The sequence below is a fragment of the Haliaeetus albicilla genome, chromosome 16, assembly GCF_947461875.1.
Source record: "Haliaeetus albicilla chromosome 16, bHalAlb1.1, whole genome shotgun sequence".
Lineage (NCBI taxonomy): Eukaryota > Metazoa > Chordata > Aves > Accipitriformes > Accipitridae > Haliaeetus > Haliaeetus albicilla.
Window position 1 is genome coordinate 26,890,847 of NC_091498.1, and position 25,943 is coordinate 26,916,789.

Genomic DNA, 25,943 nt, shown 5'->3' on the forward strand with positions numbered 1-25,943 from the left:
CCAAATACCTTTCTGAAATCTAGACCCTTGTGCAGGTTATTTGGCTTCCAGAGAAATTTAAGTATGTCGTTTTCAGGAGGTGAACCCACGCCGCCACCTATGTGACCAGAGAAATCTGTGATTATGGCTTTCATACTTTCATATCTATGTTGTGGGTTTTTTTCATTATGCATATTCACGAGAAAGACTGAAACCAGAAAACAAAACATACACACAAGATATACACACTAACCAGGGAAAAGCCCTCGCTGAATGGGAGCATTTCCCCCCCCAGGAAACGGTGAGGCACAGTGGCTGTTTCCCAGCGATACCATCTAAGCACCATTCTTTGAAGACTCAGAAACAAGACATTTTAACTATTAAAGGGTCAATTTTTTTTTTTCCCCCTAGCATCTCAATCTCTTATTCTCATATATTAACAAATAGCTACAGGATTGTGGCTGGACTGCAAAATCCACACCCTAGGATACTTCAGGGAAAAAACCCAGATCTAACTGTGAAATAACGTTAAGATGACCAGTTTTCCTTTGACCTCACATACAAATTGCATCATAGACAGTAACATACTGTCTCATAGAATTAGTTTTCAACATCTCAAACTGAGTATCTTTAAGTGAATTATATAAAAACATTTTCCTATTGACTAACTAAATCCACCTTAAAAAAATTCTAGTTCTGCTTTCCCCTGTAGCACAAAGGTTTTAAGTCCTTCAGCACTTGTAAACTGAGGATTGGAGAACATCAAAATGACCCAGCAGGTGCATTTGTTACAACTTTCTTCCTTTTTCTAGGCATGAGCTCTGCTAACTTTCAATTTTTCAGTGCTGTACTCAAGCAGACCTGTAAATTAAGCTAAAAATCGAACCTCAACCTGTGTTTCAGCTTGGGTTTTGCTTCTGATAAGACCTACAGTTATTTTTATGTCCTCTAGTGACAGTACCATCTGACCACCTAAAAGTAGAGCAAATTAACAGGAAACTCAATGGCCCTCTGGAACGCCAAAGATAAAAATATGGGAAAAAAAATGAAAGCCATAAATGCTAAATTTCCCCACAGCTCATTTTCTCATCATTTCCTTCCCTTCTGTTTCTTAGCGGTAGGCTCTGACAGCATGATCCTACTTCACCGCTTAGCTCCAGCAGTTCCCCTTATATTTGTCACATCAACTCAAAAAATGAAAAGAGGGAATCTTTCAACACAGTAGTGCTAAAGGCTTACAGTCCTTCTAGGAATTTCTGAAACTGAAAAATAAAGAAAAATAATTTCAACTGTGACAGATGCATAGATAAATACAGACAGAACAACCCAAATTCAGCTCTAGAGTGGTCCTTGACCATACTTCAGATTAAAAAGATAAAAAGTGCATCAGTTCCTGAGTTATTTTCTCATCCCGAATGAATAAAAGTGTTGAAATGAAGTACCACAAGAAGCAGCAGATACTCCAGTACTTCTGAACCCTTGATGCATTTTAGGAATAATACCTGCACTAGTCGGCTTGATTATTTTTACAGTCTGTGCAGTTTGCTTTCATTTAAAGTCTCACAAAATTTAGAGTTGCATGTCCTTATTACACAGCCTGCATTTCTCACAGTACTGCTGAGATCCTGAAATACTTTTCAGGCAGCTGATAAAAATTAGGATTAGTACTGCATTTGACACATACCTTCAATTTAAAAAAAAAATTAAAAAATCACAAAACTTTATTGAACAACTTTGTGGTAATTGGAAAATCAAGTACCTGAACACTTGGGAATGGCAACTTTAGAGCTACTTGTAGAATCTGAATTAGCATCTTCTGCATCTGTTACGATACAGTCTGCAATTACATAGCATGTAATTTTTCACTCATGTAGGGCAAAAACATTGCCTTCTATGCAATTAAGGTTCATCTCACAGAGAAGAAGATTTTTTTTCATCGTCAACTTCAGAAGCACAATTTTTTTAAGTTTTGGACATTTTGATTTTGCAAAGTTATTTTAACATAAGCTTTTAAATTTGTATTTTTAATCGATCATGTAAAAACATACTGACTCTCTGCCTTGGTCATCGCAGTGCCACAGCCACTTGTTTCACAACAAAAGCCGTCTTCATTGAAATTAAGTTTGTCTTCACTACACACCTGTACATTCAGGATAAGCAGGATGTATATTTCCATCCACAACAAATCATAATAGAAATTCTTCAGAGTAAAATCTTTTATCATGGGATAATTACTAGGAATGGATCATGAAATTATTTTGACCCTACAGTTCCAAAGTAGACCAGATGCAGCCTTTCCAGCACCGTTGTCTTTTGGAAACAAGTTTAACACATCTAATTCTAGAATTATATTAATTTTTTTTTTAATCAATATACTTTTTTTTCTGCATTACATTTTTATTATACAGGTTGGACATTAAGCTGTTCTCATAGCATTTTAGAGGTAATAGCATTAAATATAAAAAATAAACCTAACAGCTATTCTGATTTTAATGAAAACTCAACAGTACCCAATGAGACACTAGCTTTGTTGTTGCCATGAAGAATAATTATTTTAATAATCAACCTAAATCCAGACTAGGTGGTAATTTCTAGATATAAAATATGCCTAAGTACCACAACACTAGAGTGATCAGAATGAAAGAGAGACTAGAAAAGATCGAACTTTTCAGCATGAAAAAAAGCCAATGTCTGAGCACTCGGAGAATAACATCTTTAAGCTCCCCGTCACAAATCTGAAATCATATTTATAGTAATATGTTAGCTAATTTCATATGAAAACAAAGAAACTTTACTGGAGACTGTTCTTTCTGTTTTCCTCTCCAAGCAATGAGAAAATACAAGATTGCTGTATGAGTTGTCTTCGTTATTGGTAAAACTCTGATGTCTGCTATGATTATTTTTTTTTTTTAATATTGGTTTATAGGTCAAACAAAATTTATTCAGTCTGGAGGAAAGACTGAAAATTTATCCCAACACAGTGAACTGTAGTGATATTAACTACTTAAATTCTCAGATAATTAATAAAATGAATGCAGAGTGAAATTTATTCATAAAGATGAGTTCTACTCTCATTTATTCAACAAACACAAAATGAAGTTTAACACGGTAATGGTATCTTAAAACAGCATCACCAGCGTGAAGACTGAAGGTCTGTGAACGCATTTAATGTTACAACCACTGTCAGCTGATGCAGCAAAAACCAGATATGCAAGCTGATGCTTTAACAAATAAGGAGCCTTTCAGTTCCTCTAAAGGTCAATTATGGCATTTGTGGGGCTAGAAAGGAATGCATAAATATGATTTACAGTAAACACAGAGAAGTTTCTTCATTCTAACAGTGAAAACTCATGTAGTAGACGATTAAACTGATAGATGTGCTTGACATTACATTTTATTTTCTCATAAAAATTTTTTTACAATCTTTATTTGAATGATAACGCAGAGACTAATTCTACAGTGACTCTGGAAGATGGGAGGTCTGAGGTCCTATCCCGGTTCTGCAAGGAACATGCTGCACAATAAAGCAAAGTATTTAACCTCTTCCAGTCCCATTATTAGTGAATATGAATCATGACTCATAAGAAAGGGAACAGACATATAACAAACGTTTATGCAAAGTGTCTTAAGTATTGATATAGCCAAACTAAATCAGTTGATTACCAATTGATTATTTTGATTATTGATCAAGATTTGCCATATCTGATTAAAGATCCGTGCTTAGTGTTTACCTTGGTTTCATATGAACACATACCTTATGATAAAGTCTAGCCTGATAAGAACCATACACTACTATTTAAGTGGGTAGCCTCTTTTTAGTTCTTATCATGTGTAAAAGACAGAAAACAAAGAGAAATGGTGTAGGAGGACTTGCTGTGGTTCTGTAAGACAAGTATAAACATCAGAAGATTAGGTAAGCAGCAGAAGTCGGAAAGCTCACTCGGGCCAAGCCCGCTTAGCTTCTCCAAAGGAAGATTTTTCCCATGGGAAATTCAGATTCTCAGTCCTTCCAATTGCAAATGTCAGTGATGTCAGTTGAAATTAACTTACGGCTCCAGAGATGCCTCCATCTCATTTCTACAGTCAAAGCCAGAACAGGGGGATTTATTAGAGTTGTACTCTCAGATGATTTTAAGTTGCATTGTATAAGCTCATTTCTTCTAAAAAGAGTAATATCAAATAAAAGCATAAAAAGCTGGTGTAAAAAACTCTGAAATATGACCGATTAATTTTTATATGCATTATTAGTTATATCAATATGCCTTTGAAAAAGAATCCTTCCTTATATATGGGAGATGTCGGGGGGATTGTCTTGACTCACAGTTGCTGGTGTCTGTCTCCTGTATGACACGCGAATTTAGGATGCAGAGGCGTTGACTCTAGCTAAAGCTTATTTAAATTCATGTCATTTCTTACATTGATTTCAAGAAAGCTTTGGGCAAGACCTTTAAGTCCAGTCATCTGTCACACTTGTAAGCAAAAAACCCCATGCTCTGTTACTGTGAATCTACGCTTTCTTTTGTCCCACTAGCGAGAGGAAAACCCAGAAACTGCTGGTGGAACTGCTCGGGATCAGCCCTGAAGAACGCTGTCCTGGTGAAGACGTTGTCGAGAAGGGCATGTGGCTTGACGTGTACAAGCTCCCCTTCTTTTCAGGCATGTTTGCTCGCTCGCTGTGAATTCCCCGAGATGCAAGCGTAGAGCTCCATCGCACCATTTTTCTCACAAATACCTCGCAGTGAGGAACAGCTGACCCATCTTTCCTGTCCTCTGCAGCAGAGCAAGGTGGCATCCTGGCTATGCTGCACCTGAACAGCAAAACTCCCATAAGCATAGCTGACCTCACTGTGAGGGGCTGTCTTTGCTAACATTTTACCTTAACCTGCCGTAAGTGTGATTTAAGATAAAAAGTATTCCTTGTTTAAGCATAGTATGTCTCCAAACGAAGCACCCAGGACACCTGAATAAATGCTGTCATCATCTGTCTTGCATCGTATGTAGAAGATAATGGCATGGACCCCCATTTTGTCTAGATCAACATATGGGGAACCGGTCACACAGAAGCAATGGGGCAGCCAAATGTCTTCCAATGAGCGCTGGTGACACCGAAGGCTTTGGGGCAGGGAGGAAGATCCTGGGAAACATGAGACTTAAAGAAACAGCCATTGCCAAGCTGACCTAACGTGGCATCAATCCTCACCTGGTGAGCCAGGATGTACTGGCTCTTGAAAATGCCTGTCTAGCCTAATACCATCTTTCTGAGGGATATCGGTATAGGGTTACTGGAAAAAGGTCAGATGGAGACTGATTATCCTGCTAGCAAGGCCTGCCGGCTTCCCGAGGTGCGTGGCCCGGAGAGCTCCAACATGAGAGCCGGGTTTTCTGTTGCCCCTGACACATCCTTCACGGTTCTTTACCCCCCTTTCAAATCTAGAACTCTACAACACATAGTAGCAAGGCAAAGCGTGTCCTTTTGTGTTTCATTTTGCCTTATTTCTGCTCATCTGATCCTGTCACGGAGTATCTTCCAATCCCTGGGTTATGCAAAAGAGTAAATAATGGATCCCTGCTTACAATCTTCTTTCTAGTCTTAGTCTGATGGACACTTTCCCAGTCTGACCACTTTTAGCCATTTGCTTTCTCCCTGGAACAGAGGCCGCGCTCTGATTCTGGCCCTTTCCCAGGTACTTCTAGCTCTGCTGTGTTGTATTTCGGGTGAGGGATCCAGGCCCACACAGCACACTGAGGATGCTGCACACAGCGCTTTACGTCATGGCTTTGTTATGCTGTCTGTTTGGGTCTCAATTTTTTTATCTGCAAAAATTCTCAATCTGTCTTCTGCGCATGACTTTGGTTTGAGAAATCAGGCAGTCAGACTGCTAGCACCACACTGCGCAAACCTCATCTGTAGGTTGCTCCAGAAAGATTGTGTTATCATTTTTGTCCCATGGTACCCATCAACATTTTAAAAGATGCTCAATTACAGTTAAATTTCAAATCATAGTACCAATAAAATCAGTAGCTACAAATTAATTCAAACATGCAGCACCTAATAAACACAAATTGTTTCTGTAATAGTCATGTCAGCTCAGTTTTTAGTCTTAACTCTTGCTGACGAGATCAACATCAGAAAAGATAGCCAGTTAGAATATTTCTTTTAGTCTAGTCTTCGATACTTCTTTTTCCATATCTTAAATAAGTTTAGCTAATTTTTTAGCTTATTAGCTTTAGGTGTTTTCACCTTCCATATACATGAACTTTTGTATATCACCAAACATTACCTTAATAATCTCTTCTCATTTCAGTCATCTTGTTTCTTTGATCACCTTTCCTAGCAGTGGTAAGAGATGTCCCACACCCTAAGTAGTACTCTAGATTTCACTGCACTTGATAAATACGGGAAGACAATGAATAATGGCATTTTAGGACACAGAGCCAAAGTTACAGCTTCAGAGATTCATCTGACTAATCTGAAGGATACAACAAATCCTTTTGCTCCTGTTGAATCGTGTTTAAAAATTTAGCCTTTTGTTCCTCAGAGCCTGAAAATGCTAAACTACATCAGAAAGAAGCATTGAACAACAGAAAACGACCAGGATAATCCTCAGCTGATTTAAAAATTGGCATAGTTCCACTGGCACATTAACAATAGCATAAGATTGGTCCTGTCATTTTCATGTCATTCACAACTTTATCTATTATAAAAGCAAGATTCTGCCAGCTAGCTGCTAGTAAATAACTGACTTGGTAGGTCTAACCATATATAAATGCAACACACCAGATCTGTATGTTGCTCCAGATCTGCCAGAGGTGTTCACATACGTATGATATATTATGAAAAAAAAACCCTTTTGATTTTTGCAGGGATTTTCCAAAATATCCCCATCTTTTAAGCCTTGTAATTAGGATTTTAGTTGTTCCTACCAGAAATTTAGTATCTAATTTACAAAGTTACTGGGTAGAGGACTTTACTTTTTAATTTTAGCATGAAATTGCCCATATGGACAACACATGTTCTGGGTGGCCTGTACGTTTCCATAGTTTGAGATAATGAGTGAGAAATACTTGAAGTCCTGATCCCATGCGCCGCTTATTTGTATTTCGCATTTAGCTTGTTTTTTGTAATGCTACAGATACATTTCACAACACAGTAAGGAAAGTACTTGTAAAAAATCCCAAGACAGCATACCATAATGAAGTCATATTCTTTCCCGAATCTGTAAATCTGTTGCTTATGGTATTCGGCCAAGGGTTTGGGGAGATTTTTGGTTTATCTGAGCACACTTATTATTAATTTAACATAATATGAGAACTCAGAGATATGCATATAAACTTCCATTAACTTAGTGTGAGCTCACAAAAGGGCAAAGCAGACACATGGGACTACAATATCATACCTGGCTTGTTCATGGGGGTTCTTCACTCTATGATCCTCCCAAGTTGTTTTTAAAATGTAACGGCATTTTTTTTATGACCATCCTTTCCTATCTTATAGTGATTCAAACCTGAATGAACATTTTTTTGACCCACAAGTAAAACATCAGGTTAGCCGAGACTGAAATCTCTCTTAACATTGCTTTCCACTGTCCTCGCTGAACTGAAGTGACATTTGATCCGCAGTTTGCAAGGAACATTGTGCCAGGACAACAGCAGAATACAGAGCGCACAGCCATTCGCTCGCGCTGTCCGCCTGCTGCTTACAAAATTAACTCCCCTACGGCTCTAATTGTGCTGCGGTACACAGGGGTTTTTGTGGAATTGGGAAGATTCAAAGATTTATGTGTTTGAAAAGGGAGAAATCACTCTCTCCTGAAAAGAAAGACACAATCTGGTTTTTATGGGGTATGTGACCGTTCTGTGTAAATACAATTGAGGAAAAAGCAGAACTCTCTCCTGCATGCCAGAATTGTTTAGAAATTTGATTCTCTGAAAGTTGTCTGATTTTTTTAAACAATATTCATTTGACCGGATTCTTTTCCAATTGGTAGCAGAAGTCTACACAGGAAAAATTTCAGAGCAACATAAGGGGTACCCTTTAACAAAATACCAAACCAAAGTCCCCAGCTAAGTCGGAATGCTAAGCTGATTTTGGTCTCAAAGTGCTTTAAGCCCTGTACAGATCTGCAGTTCATATTTTGGGGAGGTAGACAACTCGTGATGCACAGTTTGTGCCATAAAACCGCTGGAAGGATGGAGAGGGTACCAATCTTATCTGTCAAAATTCATATGCAAAAAGCGCACAAACCTATCTCTAAGGGCGCTCATCATTTCACTGACTCTGAATTATTTGCATGCTTCAAATGAGATAGTGCCTTACAGTGTCATTTTTTATTGGACTAATAACACAAAATATAAATAATAAAAATTAATAGTAAAAAGTAAGCCCATATTTCTAAGCCTTTGCTATATTCAACGAAGCAGAGCTAAGAGTAGTGTTCAGGAAGAGAGCCATTTGAAGCATCAAAATAATTGCAACCTTAAAACCCCCAAATATATATCTTGATGATAATTTGTTTTGTAAAAAAACCACCAGTAGAATAGCATATTCTGTAGTTTGGTTTTCTAGAAAGGTAAATAAACCGTAGGGTTATTGGTAGTGATTTGCCCCATCACTTGAAATGGCCGACATACGACAGATGTGGAGACCAAAGGTGACTGCTATTTAAACACATCTGCCTGGCACACCCTGGAAGCAATAAGTATGGATTCCTAGCCTGATATATTGCCAATAATGAGACAAAACCTAGACTTTGTAGATGTGTGGATAATTAAATACAGAAAACCCCATGACTCTCAAGCATAAAAATCACATCTCAAAGCTACTAGAAGCAGACAAGCCCATGACCAAGAACGAAGCACCCGGTATAGCGTATGTTTGTTTCCAAAAAACCTTTCAACAATTTCTCTCACCAAAGTTTCTTAAAAAACCCCAACAGCTAAGGTGCTATAACACACAAAGCTTTTCTTTATAGATTAATACCTATTTAAAAGATAGGGACAAAAGATAAGAAATGGATAGATTTCATAACGGCATAAAAATTATTAGTGGATAATGTACTGGGACCTAAGCCGCTCAAGATATTTGTACATGAGGAGGAAAAAAAGAGTGAACAGTGAGGTAATACCATTTGTTGCTGATAATAAATTATTCACAGAATTATAAGGACAAAGAAGGAAGAACTGCAGAATGATCTCATGGTGCTGAGTCACTAGGTAAAAAAAATGTGAGGTGAAATTCAGCAATGAATTTCCAATTTGATACGAACAATGCATTAAGATACGGAAAACATTTTTCTCCCTCTACTTAGTTCTCAAAAATAGGTTTAAACCAAACAAACCCATGTTCATAAAAAGCCTAAGTAAACTGTAAAACTGGTTGCCAGAACTGTGCTATCATTACAAAGTGAACTTCTCTCATGTATTTTGCTCAAGTGAGGTTTTGGGAAGGAGTTCGCTAGATAGTGATTTTGGAGCTCTTCTAATGCATGGATTAAAGCCCGTAAGACTTGTGATGTGAGGCGATTGCTGTGCTCCTGACAGGATCTAAAGAGTGCAGGAGTTACCCAAATAATTTTTTGAAGAATAGAAAATAAAGATAGGTGTGAACAAAAAAATACAGCTAATTTGGCAGACAAATGGGCTTCCCCTTTTCTTATGAAAACTATCAAGCAAGACAGAACAACGATAGCTGAAATTATCCATAGTAAAGCGAACTCAACCATCCCTTATAATTAGATAACTGAATTCTTATTTTTAGTGTTCACTATGTCAGATAAGCAATTCAGCATCGTCATAAGAAACTTAACTTTTCTTTATCCAAATGACTACAATTTTTATTACAGTTCAAGTCGAAGACAAATAATTAGCTAAAATCTTCAAATAGTCAGTATCGCTGCAAAGCGGTGACAGAACAAAATGTCAATGAGTAATTCTACCCAAGGAAGCCTTATATGGTGTAGTGGATGATGTCATAGGCCCAAGACTACTAAGCTGTACTAAACACCATTAAACCAGATGAAAGGTTTCCTTACATGGTAAACTGAAGTACTGGTCAGCAGAAAGCCCTTTATTCACCAGGTAAATTAGCCACTTCAGAAAGTGCAACCGACTTCATCTTACTTGGAACAACACAATGAAAAAATACCGTTTGGCGCACGCACAGCTAGATCTAGGAGATAGAGGAAAACAGTAAAGCTTGTACCATCAATTGTGTGATATTTCTGGAAATACTCAAGTCCACCTCACCTTCCTTTATTTCCAACCCACCTCAACTCATGCATGTATTGTACCATAAAGCTGCAGGATTTTATTGATTTCTTTTCTGGCAGACTTTAGCTTTTTTATCTGAAGTCCGATATTTCATCTGGACAGTTCAAAGCAAGAGGTATTATTCCCCAGAACATTCATTGGCTTTAAAAGGACATGAAAGGCTCTGGTGAGCTATGTGAATTAAAGAAAAAAAGGGCATTTCAACAACCAAAATTCTTTCTCCTTTTTCTTTCCAGTAGAAGCATATTCTAGCTGTTGAATAAACATATTTTTAGATCTCACCATCTAAAGCATACAGATTAGCTCTCTTAAAGGATGTAGATGTATACAATAAAACCTCATGTATCTTCAAACTGCTAGCTACTTTTTTGATAGGGATAAAAGCATTTTTTTCATTACAAATGTGCATCTGATAATATATTTATGTTGACCTTCAATTTTTCAAAGAGCATGAATTTGAAACACTGGTCAAATTTAACTGTTTTACATTTTCTTTTACTTCAATATATACATGATTATTACTTCAGTTTTCTTGGGATTTTTTGTCAATAAATTCCAAATAAAAGAGACTGAAAACAATACCTTGGTCAATACGAATGCATGTACAAATACATGTCAAATGATGCGCATATTTGGAGTCCCTCCAGTCCAAAATCCAAGCTATCCATGTTTGACCATTATCCACACATGGAGCTCGTCAAGCAGTAGTACTACAATAGTTTTAAGACTAAGTTTAAGTAACCAAATAATCTGGTTTGTACACAATAACTTTTTGGTTCAATCAACAGTTGTGTTAGGGTGAATGCAGTCAGGCTGACTCTCGCTTTCTTTAATATACTTTTAACAAAGACCTAAATATTGTCCATAATGTGCTCATGTGGCAGAGCAGAATACAAAATCATTACTGTTACCTTTCAGATTTCATGTAAAATGAAGAAAAAAATACCCTGGAAAATATTCATGCAGATTTTACAGTTTAAAAATTCATAAACTTTACATCTCAGAGCATAATTTGAAAAAATTTAAGATATGAAATTGAGTAATGAAGGTTTTTAAAAAATTGTCACTACATAATACCATAAGGGATACGTGGGATACTATGTTTTCAAGGTACCACACAAAGCTTTCTATATTTTCAGTATTTAGCTAATTGCGTGCCCCAAAACCACACAGGGAATACAGCATCGTACAGATGACACTTTTCTCCACAGGAATTGCATAATATGGGTAGGCACCATTTATCACCATAGAAACTGAAGTAGTTCGAGGTAATCCGTTAGGCAATCCAATAGTTTTTGGTATTCAGCTGTTGCGTTGAACAGCAACAACATTGCATAAACACTATTAGAAATTAACAGCTACGAAGTAGGGGCACGGCAAGTACATACCAAAAATCAGGAAACTTTTAGTAAGCAGAACACCGATTGTAGCAACTTTATTGGACCAGCATGTCAGATGGCTGGAGCACATGCCCTGGGAGTTGGGCTTCAGGAGAGCTGGGCTTGCTCAGCCTGGAGAAGAGATGGCTTTGGAGGCACCTCACAGAGCTCTGGCCACCTACGGGGAGAAGATGGAGAAGATGGAGCCAGGCTTTTTGTGGAGGTGCGTGGAAGTAGGACAAAAGACAAGTTTCAAATGACAGAGTTTTAGGCTAGGTAGAAGGAGAAACGTTTTCCCCGTGAGGGCAGTCGGGTGGTGGCTCAGGTTGCCCAAAGGGGCTCTCATCCTTGGGGGATTTCAGGACATGCCACGTCTGTCCCGGTGGGAAGCCCCACTGACGGCATCGTCTTGGGCCGGAGACCTCCCCAGGGCCCGGCCAGCCCGCATTACTCAGCCCCCAGATGTGCCTAATAATGTCCTTAATTAAGATATTCAAAATTGATGGATGACAGTCCAATGTAATTTAAGTGAAAATAACCTAACGGCAAGGATTTAAGACTAATGTCAGCACACGTTTAAAAGAAATGGTCGCTGGCACCATGTCTTCTCAGGAAGCAGATGCGTAACGCTGAGTTTGCCAGCGTAAATTGGACTAAGCTCTCAAGATTTTATGGACGTTGCCATTGCTTGGTTAGGAGAACTTGCTTTGAAGGAAAATATCAATGCTCTGCAAATGGGTAGTTTAACATTTGAAAAAATATTCATACAAAAAGCACGTATCTCCTGTAGAATGAAGAACAGTAAATTATTAACAATATCTTTTCATAAAGAGGTGCATATCTAATCCTTACATGTTTTAAAACTGCAAACTGGAAGTAGAATATCTTTCTAGTGGTGACTGAACTGGCAATTTTACCCACTTTGCTGCATTATGAAAGATTTGAGAAGTCTGAAAAACCTGAAGCTTGAAGGACCAAGTATCCTTACGTATTGCCTGATCCAAAATTCTGCAAGGACAGTGGATGTTCCCCTAGATTGAACCGTTCAACATTTTCTAATTCAGCAGGAATACAATAAAAATCTCAGCTTTCCCATTCATACAGAGCAAGTGTGGTAGTTTGTAAGAAAGAGAAGCACAAAGCAAATAGATTTCACCAGGACTTTTCCTACACGCTAGATTGAGCCGCAAACAGCGCAGAGTCAACAGTACCGTATAAGTTAATGAAATTCTTCGTCTCTGTGCTTGGATGTATTGACAATAAAAGTTCTTAGTCATGGTGAATGTTTTGTTAACGGTCAAAGCATCAGAGGGTAACAGCTCTTTCTGCTTCTTTCAGGCTATCAGGGAGAAAATACTTTTAACATGACCTGAGACACAAAGAAACACCGAGTAAGAAACTTTTAGGTAGTACCGGCTTCAGTTTACAACAAACTGGATTTACATGGTACTGGACTCACCCTTGGCTTGTACAAGGGTAACAAGAAAACATGTTTTGAAGTGCCATTAAAGTCTAAAAAAGATAAAAGCGTAACAGAAAAATGTGGCCAACTGCTCTGTTACACTTTGCCCCATAAATCAGTGTATTGTAATAATTATTCTTTTTAAGTGCAGTTCTAATAAAAACAGTTACTTTGTCATATGAGCTCAAGCATTTCTATGGGGAAACTTCCACCCCTGCTGTTGTGTCTTTCAGATTCTGCAAATCCTTGCAAGTCACACCTGATTAACCCATGTTTATGGAAAGAGACAGCAAAAAGGGGCCATGTATAGCCCAGTGCTCAAGTGATTATCTAGCCTGCCATTTATGTAGAAAATTTTTAAGAAGTGGAAATAGCTCAAAATCCAATAGAGTAGGAAAAGACAAGAAATGTTTAATGGTCGGGAATATTTTTAATATTGTGTCATGCAGTCGTCCACAAGTCTCTAGAAAGTGGAGAACAATGGAGCCCACACTGCAGACATTCCAGCTTCCACAGGCAAATCTGGGAGGGCTCAAATATGCACAGGCTGACCACCCACTTGAAATGATGTACCACAGGGTTCTCTCTGGAGATTATGGATGGTATGAAGAAAGCGGGAGGAGAGGAGCGCCTTTGTGTATAGATAAGGGATTATTAAATAAACTCTGTTATACCTGCATCATCATTTTACTTTATGGCCACAATAAAAAGACACAAAAAAGCAAATAAGGAAGACAAACCGAAAGAAAGAAGAGAAAAAACGTTCTTTGCAAACTTAAGGAGAGAGACTCCAAAATCTGTCAACACTGACATCTGCCACAAAATGAGAAACTGCCGATTGGAAGAGAACGAGCTATATACAGTTCTGGCAGCAGTAAGTCATTCCAGCTGGTCACAAAAGCATTTTACTTCTGCACCCCACCAAACTTGCTCCCCCCTCTTCCAGCTACACGCTCCTGCCTGTTCCTTTGCTCTTGCTCTGGCATCCATCAGATTCCTCTCTGGGCCATTTCAGTTAGCTAATGTAACAAAAAATTAAATCAGCAGGAAAAAAAAAAAAAAAAAAAGCGTCGTCTGCAGGGTTTGCATGGTGAAGCAGCTCGCGGAAGGCCTCAACACAGATGGGAGATGTGGGAGCAAACACTGGGAACAGGAGGGAAGGGGAGCGAGAATAACCTCTCTGCTGTAACTGGGCTGCTGCTCACTTCAGTGATACCCACCAGAATCACAAAGTCACAAGTCCTATGGGCATGTCACCTTATAACCTAACATCATTGTAAAATCACGTTCCCGATGTATTAAATCGGAGAACAGAAAAATACCACTTAATGCCAGAAAAATGTAGAAAGAAAATATATTTGCAAAAGCAAAATTATTTTGTATATGGCTTGCTAGGCTTTTCAGATGCAGTTTAACTTTTGCTGAGTAGCTCCAAGGTCATTAGCGTTTCATTTTAATAACAAAAGCCAAACGTATTTCAAGACAGTGAATTCTGCCATACCCCTTCAAATGGACTGACCTATACTTACATAGAATGACAATAAACTTCCAAAAATTATAAGGTCAACACCAGTTTTACTGCTGCAAAGGAAATGATAATAAATAGCTATTAACTATTTTTATTCTAGATAGCCCTATAGTTTCTCTTGATTTGGACCTTCAGTTACGTACCACTGGCAGTTTGTACTGTACTTCATTCACTGTCAAAATTATCTGTAATTGTAACTACATTTTGTGTTATTTTCTGATACCAGTAGTCCATTTTTATAACTTGATTCCCTCTCTCAGTTTTTGAGCGCAGTGATAATTAACAATAATAGCAATATACAAATATAGAGCAATTAAGTTTTTAATTTTAATAGGCACACAGCAACCTTAGATCCCAGGTATTAAAGCAGTTTTATGAATGAGTAAACTGAGCTTCAAAAAGCTCAACTGATTTACTCAAAGCCACCCGAGCAAGACTGTAGAACTGTTGAAAAGAGAATTGAGAAACCCCAATGCCCTGGTCTAATCACTAGGCCACGTGCCTTCCTTTCATAACGTGCCATTAAACTCAAAGCCATCAACACGGCTATAGTTCAGCAAGCTCGCGCAAACTTCTCGCATCAGTGTTTTCCTAAAATACTGCTGGTGCTACGAACTCTCACTACGTTTGCTTCTGAACACTTGGCTATAGCAGAAACCACATGAGTTAAACAAGCAAAAGCATGGCTGGGGAAAAAGCTCAAAAAACACTGAAAAATCGAGTCGTTAATTCCTATTTCAAATCCTCTACTTTCTTTAATGTCTTAAGTTAGTATAGTACATAAACCCGATGTAGCTCAGCAGATCAGAGAGAGGATACTAACATTCATGTAAACATCAGCATTTAGCCCCAGGAAAAGGCATGGTTCTCTTTAGAAAATATTGGAGAACTTAATGTAGCCTAGGAAAGCCTGAACATTCATCATGGAAATGAGGCTTGCAGCCATCTCTCACCTACCCATTTCCCTTCAGCTTGCAAACAGTTGTGTTGGGAACAGTGCTGACCTTCCGTGACAGCGAGCCTGTGTCACCTCAGACAAGAGAATTGGAATTTGTTAAGCAAAAAGAAAATCAAGTGACCTGAAACAGTACCTTACGGTGAAAGATTAAGACGTGAATATGACAGGAAATCCAAAATGCTAAAAATATGAAAAAAAACCAAAGCCAAAGTGTCATACATCCAAAGTCAGAATTTAATAAGCACAAATGAAAAGACCTGGGTGTTGCCCCCTTGCCACAGTCCTATATCTCCCATTTTCAGGGAGCAGTATGTGACAGATCAGTAGAAAAAGTCTCAGCCTAGCAGAGGGACCTGGCAGCTACCCTGCCAGCTGTGTCTGAAGCTACAGAAAAAGGATGCTAAAGTAAGCGCATGCCCTCATGTGTTCAAAGACAGAGATGAGTCTTTGCGGATATCAAGAGAGTAACAGTCTTGAAGGTTTGAACTCCCTCCAAATACCAAAAGGTGGTAGATATTTTCAAGATAGCATACCCTTTGGGTACCATTTGTGGTTTGGTTTGTTTTAAATACACCTTCATTTTTAAAAAGCCATTAGACAGCATACAGCCCACCACGGAACACAGACCGTTTGCCATGGAAATACCTAGTCTGCATCAATTCCGTTTCTGCTAAGAGGATGTTTCTTAATATTAAAATTTTGTGTGAGTTAATGGGAAAGTTTGAAATACATGCTTCAGTTGAATAGTGGGAAAACCTTCATAAAGAAAACAGGTATATTTTTCTACCTGGTAGCTTTGCTATGTCTTAGAAGTAGTCCAGATACTTCCTACAGTATTTCTGAGTGCATTAAATGTTTCCTAGGTTTTGGGAGATATTCTTTGACTCAAACTGCATCGTTTCCCAGTATCCTCGTCTAGGCATAGGAAACGTAACAGCGCTGCGGTTTGACTCAGCAATCTAGAAAGTCCCAAAGGATAGGACGCTGCAAAGCATTAAATGAAGTTATAAAGAGAGGGAAACATAACTGTGCTACCTATATTATTCTAGTGATGTTATTTTAAAATGATAAAAGGGCAATCTAAATTCTTCATGTTGGAAAATCAGGCCCAAAACGTTTAACAAGATAGCGCGATCGTTCTTCTCTATGAAGGCATTGGCATTTTGCCAGATGAATGAATACTGAGCTTTCATTAATTTTATGTGTGTTAATACTGCTACTATTAAACCTGAATGAATTGTGCAATCAAAAGGGTAGAGCTGTCATTATCATCCTCATCTTAGTCCATGATGTTATGCAAAATCCTAGGCTCTGTATTCAGTTAACCACTATTATCCGGGCACAGTCTAAGACTCAATTTGGCTAATGTTTCTAATGTTTTTTGAGATGCTTCAGGCACTTTTTGCTTGAACGAAGGATGCAGAGTGTTATTACTCCTTATCTGAGGAAATCTTTCTGTTTTATCAGTGTCTTCATTCCAAAGCAATTGCTTAAAAAGGTATCTTATTTTCACACATCACCTAAAAAGTAATAATAAAATAAAACCTAACATGCAGGATTTTACAGTGTTGTTGCTACTCCTTTTCACAGTAAATGTACCTGAAATATCCGAGTTGCTAAATTAGAAAGTAACACGAAGCAGGCAGAATACTAGGGTAGCTGGCAGCGGCGGGGGCGGGGGGGGAAATCGTCTCATTTCTATCACTGCTTATAACATTTCTGGACATTGCTTAGATGGCTTTCAAATAAACTACACGGCTTTCACTTCTAATTGTCATTGAGTAGATGAAAGGAATGCTTTGCTGAATTGAAAAGCATTTGGAATGAATTTTAGTCTGGATAGCTTACATAATACTACTGGTCTTAGTTTTCTTTTGTTTCCCTTATACGGGATTGAAAAGAAATAGGAATAGTTCTAGTGACATTATCCTGAGATCATAATATTCTTAGAGGAAATACCAAGTTTAGAGGCTTCGTTTCTTCCAAGCACAATTAAAATCATGAAAGATTTTTTTACAGTACTATATGCAATAGCCAACTTTAAGCTCCCATAAAGTTCATTTTGTTTCCAATAAATCTGTTGAATCACAAATACCAGTGAATTATTATGGGAGAACATATCATACCATTTTCCCTACATATCTCTAGATTATTGGAGCTGATGTTTCAAAGTACTTGACTTTCTATCCAAGACTACAAGAGTTCACCTAAAAATACTAATAAGGAGATAGTACAGCTGTGTGAACACAGTGGTCATAAGAGCTGAACATACCAAGAGCTTGTTGTTAAGGAATTTGGTTTTTTTTGTTTGTTTGTTGTTTTGTTTTTGGTTTAAGGGAACCCTTATCTGTGTTTCCTAAAGTCAGAGAAGTGAACAGAAATTTTGACCATGCAAACTCTAAAAATGAAAGCAAATATTCCTGTACAGTTGCATTCCAGTCATCTTACATGGTGACAGACATAATTGAACACAGATTAACCCCAAGGCTTCACAAAATGTTTCAGAGCACAAATCACCACTACTACTACTGCACATAAAATTCAAGTACACAGATACTATGAGACGCTATAGTTCATCAGTTACTAAAAGAAATACCATCTAGAATGAATTACTCAATTCTGTAGAAAAATTGTGCACAATTAATTTTGCAAAGTGAAAATGAACTATGACTGTTACGAAAATATTAACTACAAGTTTCTGCTATTAGAAAAAAAACCACACAATTTTTATTGCCCTAAACATTATAAGGCAACCCTGTGTCCTTTGAATTTATTTTTTTTCCCCCAGAAAGAGAATCTATATTCTACCCAGCTTGACAATACCAGTGGCTGTGTTGAAGTTACAGCTGTGGTATAAATCCATGAAGGGGACTAACTTTTTTCCCCCAATTCATAACTGACAGCATAACAAGCTGTAAACAGGTACATGAATACATGCATATGAGCACCAATGCAAACTTCTGTTCCTATAGAATAATGAAAAACGCCAAGTTCAAAATAAATGCAAAATAAACAGACCTCCAACATTTTATTGCCTACTTTGTTGCAATTGTTTCATTTTGCATACACTAGATTTTTATTTTTTTTTTCCTGGGAAACTTTCTTTCATGAACTTGAAGCACTAGACAGCATGTTCAATCTGTTTTGGTACACTGGATAGATCTGTTTTCACAAAACTTCATTGGCATCCTTAAAAGTATTTCACTGCCGTCTACACATGCAGAGTAATCTGAACTCAACAACTACCACTCATGGATGACAGACACACATCATTCATCAGGTGGTTTTGGTAAAGGTATAATTTAAACATCTGGTTTGGCCTATCTGTACCACACATTTTACCTCTCCTCAGAAGTGCTTCACAGAGGAAAACACATCTGCAGCATAAATTATATGTACTTTCAAAGCATGTAGCATGGTGAAATGATTAAAAGTTGTTTGCTACTGAACTTGGCACTTGGTATTTGTCAGGTAGGTTTAGTACAAATTGTATTAGTCACATTAACTGTTCCACACCATACATCTGTACTACAATAATGAGCTTTTTAAGCCTGCTGTCGGTAGTAATGAAACCACTCAATTTATGAAGTAATTCTGACTTCAGAAACTGTCGTGTTATTCTGAATTTGAAATTCTTCTGTATGCATGAGTCTTTCGCTACAAACACCGAGGCAAAAAGCTAGCCATGAAGCAGCAATCAATCTTCATATAATCGGAGTTTGGAAAGGAGTTTTCCATCCAATTCAGAGATCTTTTGGTTTATTTTATTTTTTTGATCAATTAGTAAAATCATAATAAAGGCTCACACAATCAAAAACAGAAGAGCTGCACCCTGGCCTATAAAACTCAATCTCTTGCCCTTGGTTGCTCCATGCTATACACAGTTATGCTTGGATTAGCTAGAGAGATTGCAGAATTTTTTTGTTAACTCAGAATAGCACTTGCTGAAAGTGTGGTAATATAAATTGAAGGTCATGTAATCCCATTAGGAAAATGGCAGTAACCAGCGCTACATACCAAGTATTGTCAACAGTTAACTGCCGAAGCTGTAATTGTTAATAGATAATAGCTACAGGTTACTTTGAAGTAGAGCTTGCTTTCTTTTTCGCTGCACATGACTGATCTTGGTCAGTTTATTGTTACACCCTTCCTCCCAAATGTGTTTACATCTTGTATTGATAATGGCAGAGACCAATATTTACACCCATTCTCAAAGGCAGCCTGTACAGCAATCTGCAGGACATCATGCCAGCAAACTATCGACAGTACCAGATGGCAGGGGATTTCTTGAATTTTTCCATCCCATCATCAATCATTGCTGGCTGCCTTTTATGTACGTTGGGTCTCATCCAAAATCCATTGATGGCTTTGAATTCACTGGGGCGTTGTTTGTAGCAGACCATAGTTTAACCCCAAGCCTCCTGATGCTACCAAGAGGTAACACGCTTCCCCGGAGGGTGAGCTCCAGCCCAGTTGAGGACTCTGTCCCTGGGGCACGGTGCTACTGGAGCACCAAGCTGTACTGGGGCAGCGGCTTCGACAAGCAGGTCCTGCGTGGTTGCAGGCGCGGAAAAGCTCGGTTTGGTAAGCTCAGGCTTCAAGCGTGCAAGGAAAGAAGAACAGCGCCCTTGAGAAAATTATCTCTCTGCATTCTACGTACTGTGAAAGAAAGCAGATAATTTTATTGAGAAATTTTCTAGACTGTTTAAAGTCTGCAAACCTTAGGTTTAAAAGGTTAACATGTGGTTTACATAATGCATAAACTGTTAATTGTATTCAATTCTTCCCTTCAAGAACTAAACACAGAAGAGTTTCTGTTTATTTTAAAGGCAGAGACAGCACTTTATCAACCGTTGACAGGCTCAGGCTTTTGAAATATGACATCTATCAAGCCAAGTTCAGTTACACCCTAGCAAGAAATTCTTAGTCATTTCATTCTGGCATCTGGGTCAGGAAGAACTTGAGGACGACAGGTTTTTTTTACGAGTTCCACCCTTTGTTCCTTCAGGCTACCGTCACATTGACTTCTGGGGCCTGAAAATAGCCAAACGCCAGTGATGTCTGGTCAAGGTCTCTCCTGGGGTAAGGACTAAGAGCAGGGGCAGTAACGAAACTTCAGGTCAGTCCAGCAATAGCTGAGGTGACATCCAGCCAGCCTTCTGAACCCTTTCCATCCTTTTTAATGCCGCTTTCATCTTTCCAAAGCAACACGAGAGAGAAAGCCACATGAACAGTCTCAAGGTAGTCGGTATGGTCTTCAACCATAAGTCCCTTAGTCATGAACTCCTCTTTCAAAAAGAGAATGCTATTAAAAAAAAAGGCAACTAGCAATAAATAATTCTAATTCATACTATGTGCAGGAAATAGAGAATTTAAAGGCATAGGTTCAAAAGAATACTCATTAACTGCTTTGTGCCTCACTAGAATGAAACCAAATTGAAATTTGTGATAATAAAAATATTGAAAAATGCTTTTCTGGCACCCCAAATATTTCCAAAGAAAATCTAGCTTTCAGTCCAGAAAATCAGTCCTGCAGCACAAAACTTTTTCAAATTCCTTTTCAATTTTTGAAAATACACTTTTTATTACTTTGTGAGACCTACTTGTCTAACATGTAATTTAGTTACAAAGATATTAGTGAAATTATAGCTTTGAAATCCCTTTTGTGGAGGAAGGTTGCTGTTACGGAAACAATTAATGAAATTTGCTTCCTTATAGCAAATAGAATATTAAAAGTTACAGAACTGTACACTGCAGAAAAACCACATGAAAATGCTTTAAAAATTTTAACAAAGGCCAGGTTTTAGAATTAAAACTTGTTCTGAACAATAAAACTGAGTCACCTTGATGCGTAGACATCCTAAAATGCCATTCTTGCCACTAAAATAGCATTTGAAAGATGAAAGATAGCGTAAAAGATAAAAGATAGCATTTTAAAATCAGTTTATGTGAACCACGAAACCAATTACTGCAATGCAGAAATGATATGATAAAGCATTCTGTCTTTTTTAGACGCCTAACCGCTTGATCTCAGACAAACGTGAGCCAAGCAGAGCACTACAGATGAGATCCGATCTTCTGCAAAGGTGCCATGTGTTAATCAACCACAGTTGAGTTTAACACTGGCTTAAATTGCTGCTTAGTCAAGGAACGCCAGAAGCTTAGCACACAAGGGTGGGCTATACAGAAGAAAGCCAATCACTTGGGTAAAAGTCTAGAACTACATAATTTTATAGCCATATGGAAGAAGAAAAAAATTCCTATTGTGACATGAAGAAAAGGTCCATTTAGATTAAACATATAACCATATTCTGACGTTCTCCCAGAATGTCTTATCAGAAAAGAAAAACTAACAGTGTGGAACATGTTAATAAATAGGGCAACCTTTTCTGCCAAAAACTATCATCATTCTATTTTTGTTCTGTTTCACCTTCAAAACACAAGATAACCAAAAAACCACATCTGAGAAAGAGCTGGGGAGTTTTGTGGGCTTTCGTTTTGTTCCTTCGCCACCCCCCCTCAGATAAATGGCTTGCACATTTTATTCCAAGTTGCCATAGGAAGAGTATTCAAGTTTTCAAAACTAGTATGGGTTTATCACCACAGAATGAAAGACTGCTCCCTTCGTCAGTTCTCATTTGTGCATATCAAAACACTAGAAGCCATCATTTAGCACCATTAGAAACAAAACTTTTAAAACTTGACTAAAATCAAGTTTTAATCAATTTAATTTATAATGTTAGATATCAAGTATTGACTAATACAACACAGTCAAGGCTGATGGAGATCCTGCAGTGCAAAGTATTACTTTCTGGTGTCAAAAGGGAGCCAGAAAAATTCTCTGTGAGAAAGATGTCTCTGTGACTTAAAGAACTGCAGGCCAAATCAAAGTCAACGAAAAAATTACATTAATGATATGATCAGTATATATGATCAAATATATTCAAATTTAAACCTACAATTCTTGGACCAGTGTCCCTCCAGCGTCTTAATTCTTGGCACCACTTTATTTGTCTTTGCCAGTAATGTTTTTATGGGCCACCATAAGGGCCTCGAGGGACAAATGATCAAGATCCACTGATAGCGAGCTAGACAAAACACATTACAAAACACATTTTCCTTAATACAGGGACTGTCGTTAGCCCCTCACAGCCTGTAGTCATATATATCTGGAGGCAACGGTGCAGTCAAGAACAGACATACATGCTTCAAACGTTAGCCTGGGAACAGGACTATGTATGATAAAAATTGTAAAATGAAGTGCTGTCATAGTGGTTGTATTTGTTCAGACTCATTCGTTTCAGCTGGGAATACAAGTAGTAAGAGAAGAACTGAGGTGTTTTGCTCTGTGAGGTAGCTGTACTACATGGATGCAATAAAAGCCTTTCCATTTGCTAACAGGCTTCCCATCTCCCTCTTTTATTACTTAGAAAGGTACAGAAAATCTGTAATTTTGCTTCTTAGACAAAAAAAACCCCTAATTTAAAAATTTGCACTTTAAAAAGTACTTTGGATTTTTTTGGAGCACTTCAAAAAATGAAGACAACGTAAACAGTCCCTTTTTTCTTGTTTTCCAAACACTGGCAATCCTAAATATGAGGCTTTTCCATTACTTTCCTGCATATTGCTTAAGTTCAACAGAAAGCATGCCATAACATATACTTACAACACTACATACCACTTCAGCAACATTCATTCCTTCCAACCATATCTTAGCATTTACTATTCTTCTACTGAATGGGATTGTCTGTCTCATTTAAGTACCGATTCCCCCTGTACAGAGTGCACTTCAACTTATTGTTCTGTTAGGATTAATTTATATTAACTCAGTCAAACAAAATATATTGAATACTGTTATGAAAGTATGAAAAAGTAGGAGTTTATACATCTAGTCTGTTTGATAAATTAAGTGCATAAATTTTGTCCAAACTTCCTTGCAGTGTGTAATCAAAATATACCAACAGCAAAGACGGGTGAAGATGGGCAGAACTAATGAAAAAATTACCCCAATATGATAAACATATCAACTTATAATAGCCATTTTAATTTGTTGATAAATTATGGCCATTGAAATGTATCAATATCTTTAACAAGGAGTGATTCGGAAAAGGTTAAGGCTTATGAAATCTATTTAGACAATTTTTTTTTGAGGGGGAGGGATTTGAGTGTTTAGCAACCAGGGACCCACTTCAAGTAGACATAAGGAACTTGACAGAATTTTGTGCTTTCATCTTTATGACTAACTTTACCAGAAGACTGAAACTTGCATGAAAGCAGTGTGTGATCATTTTAAATCAAGACAAAACCTGAGTTTTATAGAAGGAAATAAGCCAAGGTTAAGACTGTAAAAACAAATAATTTCTATGCAGCAGATACCTGAGACTACTCAGGCTAGTATTTATACTATCAAATAATCACATAGTTTCAAAATCAGACAAAACCCCCTCCACACAAACCAAACAAAAGAAACAAGAAAAATCCTTCTGCAGAGCATTTAAATGATAAAAATAAATCTTTCTCCAAAATATTAATCTTCAAGTTTTTAAAGAGAAGTTATTCCAATTTACTGCTCAAATCAAAAGATAGAGACAGAAAGCAGGGATGGGTTTTTTGAAACTTTTTGGTGTTAAGAAACAAAATCAACACGAGAAATGTTGAACAAACCATGTAGGGCAGAGCAGTGGTAACTGCTCATGTACACATTCAGATCACAGAGAAGATGATTAATTTGCAGCTAGAGTGCAGCGGGTAGTGCAGAGGAAGAACGTGCAGATAAAGCAGCTACCAGGGCAGGTAATACGCTATATACCTGCCCCGTGCTTTTCCCTGAAACACTTAATAATGCAGCTACATCTTTAATCATAAGAGTGAGATTAACTCAAGTTATTCAGGTCCCTAAAATGAGCACGAGTGGAATAATCAAAACACCTAAATATTCAATTCCCATTGAACTACTGCATTTACATTTTTAACCTTCAATAGATTCTACCTTCAGGTTAAACAAGCAAGTCCTTCAGTTTACGGAATAGGAACTGCCAGATCACTTTAAACAAAGACTGGGGAAGTAGTGAGAAAACAAGCAAATTCACTTTAATCTGAAAAAGATGATTTGAACAAGAGTTCTAACTCAATCCCTCTGGTATCTGACCATTGTGAAGCAGGAATGTATTAACACAGACATTAGATTCGAAATTCTGGAAATGAAGAGGCTAACCTTATCCAGATGCTATGGAACCATCCTTAAGCAAGACTTTAGTATAAGACAAACATAACACTTACTGAGTAAGAATTGGGGTTTGTCAAACTTCCTGGGTTGTTTAAGTACTTGGTTTAAGAGAAGAGGATGAGGAAGAGGAAGAAGCAGTTAATCCTCCAGGAAGAAATCCCGTCTGGGAATTTCTGGGAGAACAGATCTGGCATGAAAAGTACAGTGTCAAGATCTGTTTCTCCAAGGCCTTATTGTCTTATTATAAATGCTGTAGATAAATGCTAAGTATATGTATCTCACAAAAAGTAGCTAATAATGTTAAAAAAAAAAACCTCCCCCATGCGCCCAACTTAAGCAGTACAAAATGTAGCACATGGGACAAAAGACGCAAAGTCCCATCAGCAGCCTTTCAGAGTGCAAAACCCAGTCACTATAATTGCTTTCTCTATCCTTTCTAGACTAGGAATTCAACAAGAACACTTGCCAATGACATTTTGGTTGAATGAGCATACTTTCTGTGTAGCTTCAATACACCGAGGTTCTACGGCCACGTCTCTACCAGCAAATTAAACTACTGCTGGCAGAAGCACGGGATGGTCTTTGTTGTGATGTTGTTAATGTGGAAGACAGTAAGTTATTAGAACAGTCTCTGGCACGCTGAATGGTACTCCCAAACAAATCCCTTGCACTATTCAGAAGTTAACGTGTGTCAGCGATTACTAACCGTGAATTTCAGTGGTACTGTGCCACCGGCGTACTCCTCGCTTGGTCCTTCAGCACTGCTCCAGGAGACACCTTTCCCCCACGAGCACCTACACGTTCTCAAGTCATCGCCAAACACATTCTTGGTATGATCCTAAAAAAACCCCTCTATTCCTGGAAGCTGTAAAGAAGCCTTCTCATTTTTCCCTGGCTTCAGAACACCACCACTGACTGTGGAGGAAGAACACAGAAAAGCAACGCGGGGCAGTGAAAAGGCACATCGGGAGAGGTGGGTCTACCTTGTTGCCTTGCCTCCCAAAACAGCAGGTCAGTCACATTTTGAATCAGTTATACATTTCAAGCCATTATAATTTTGGCTGAAAATTAAAATCAGCCTAATAGGTGATTGTTGTGGATCATGCAAATTAAATAAGTTCAAAACATAGTAGTAAACAAAC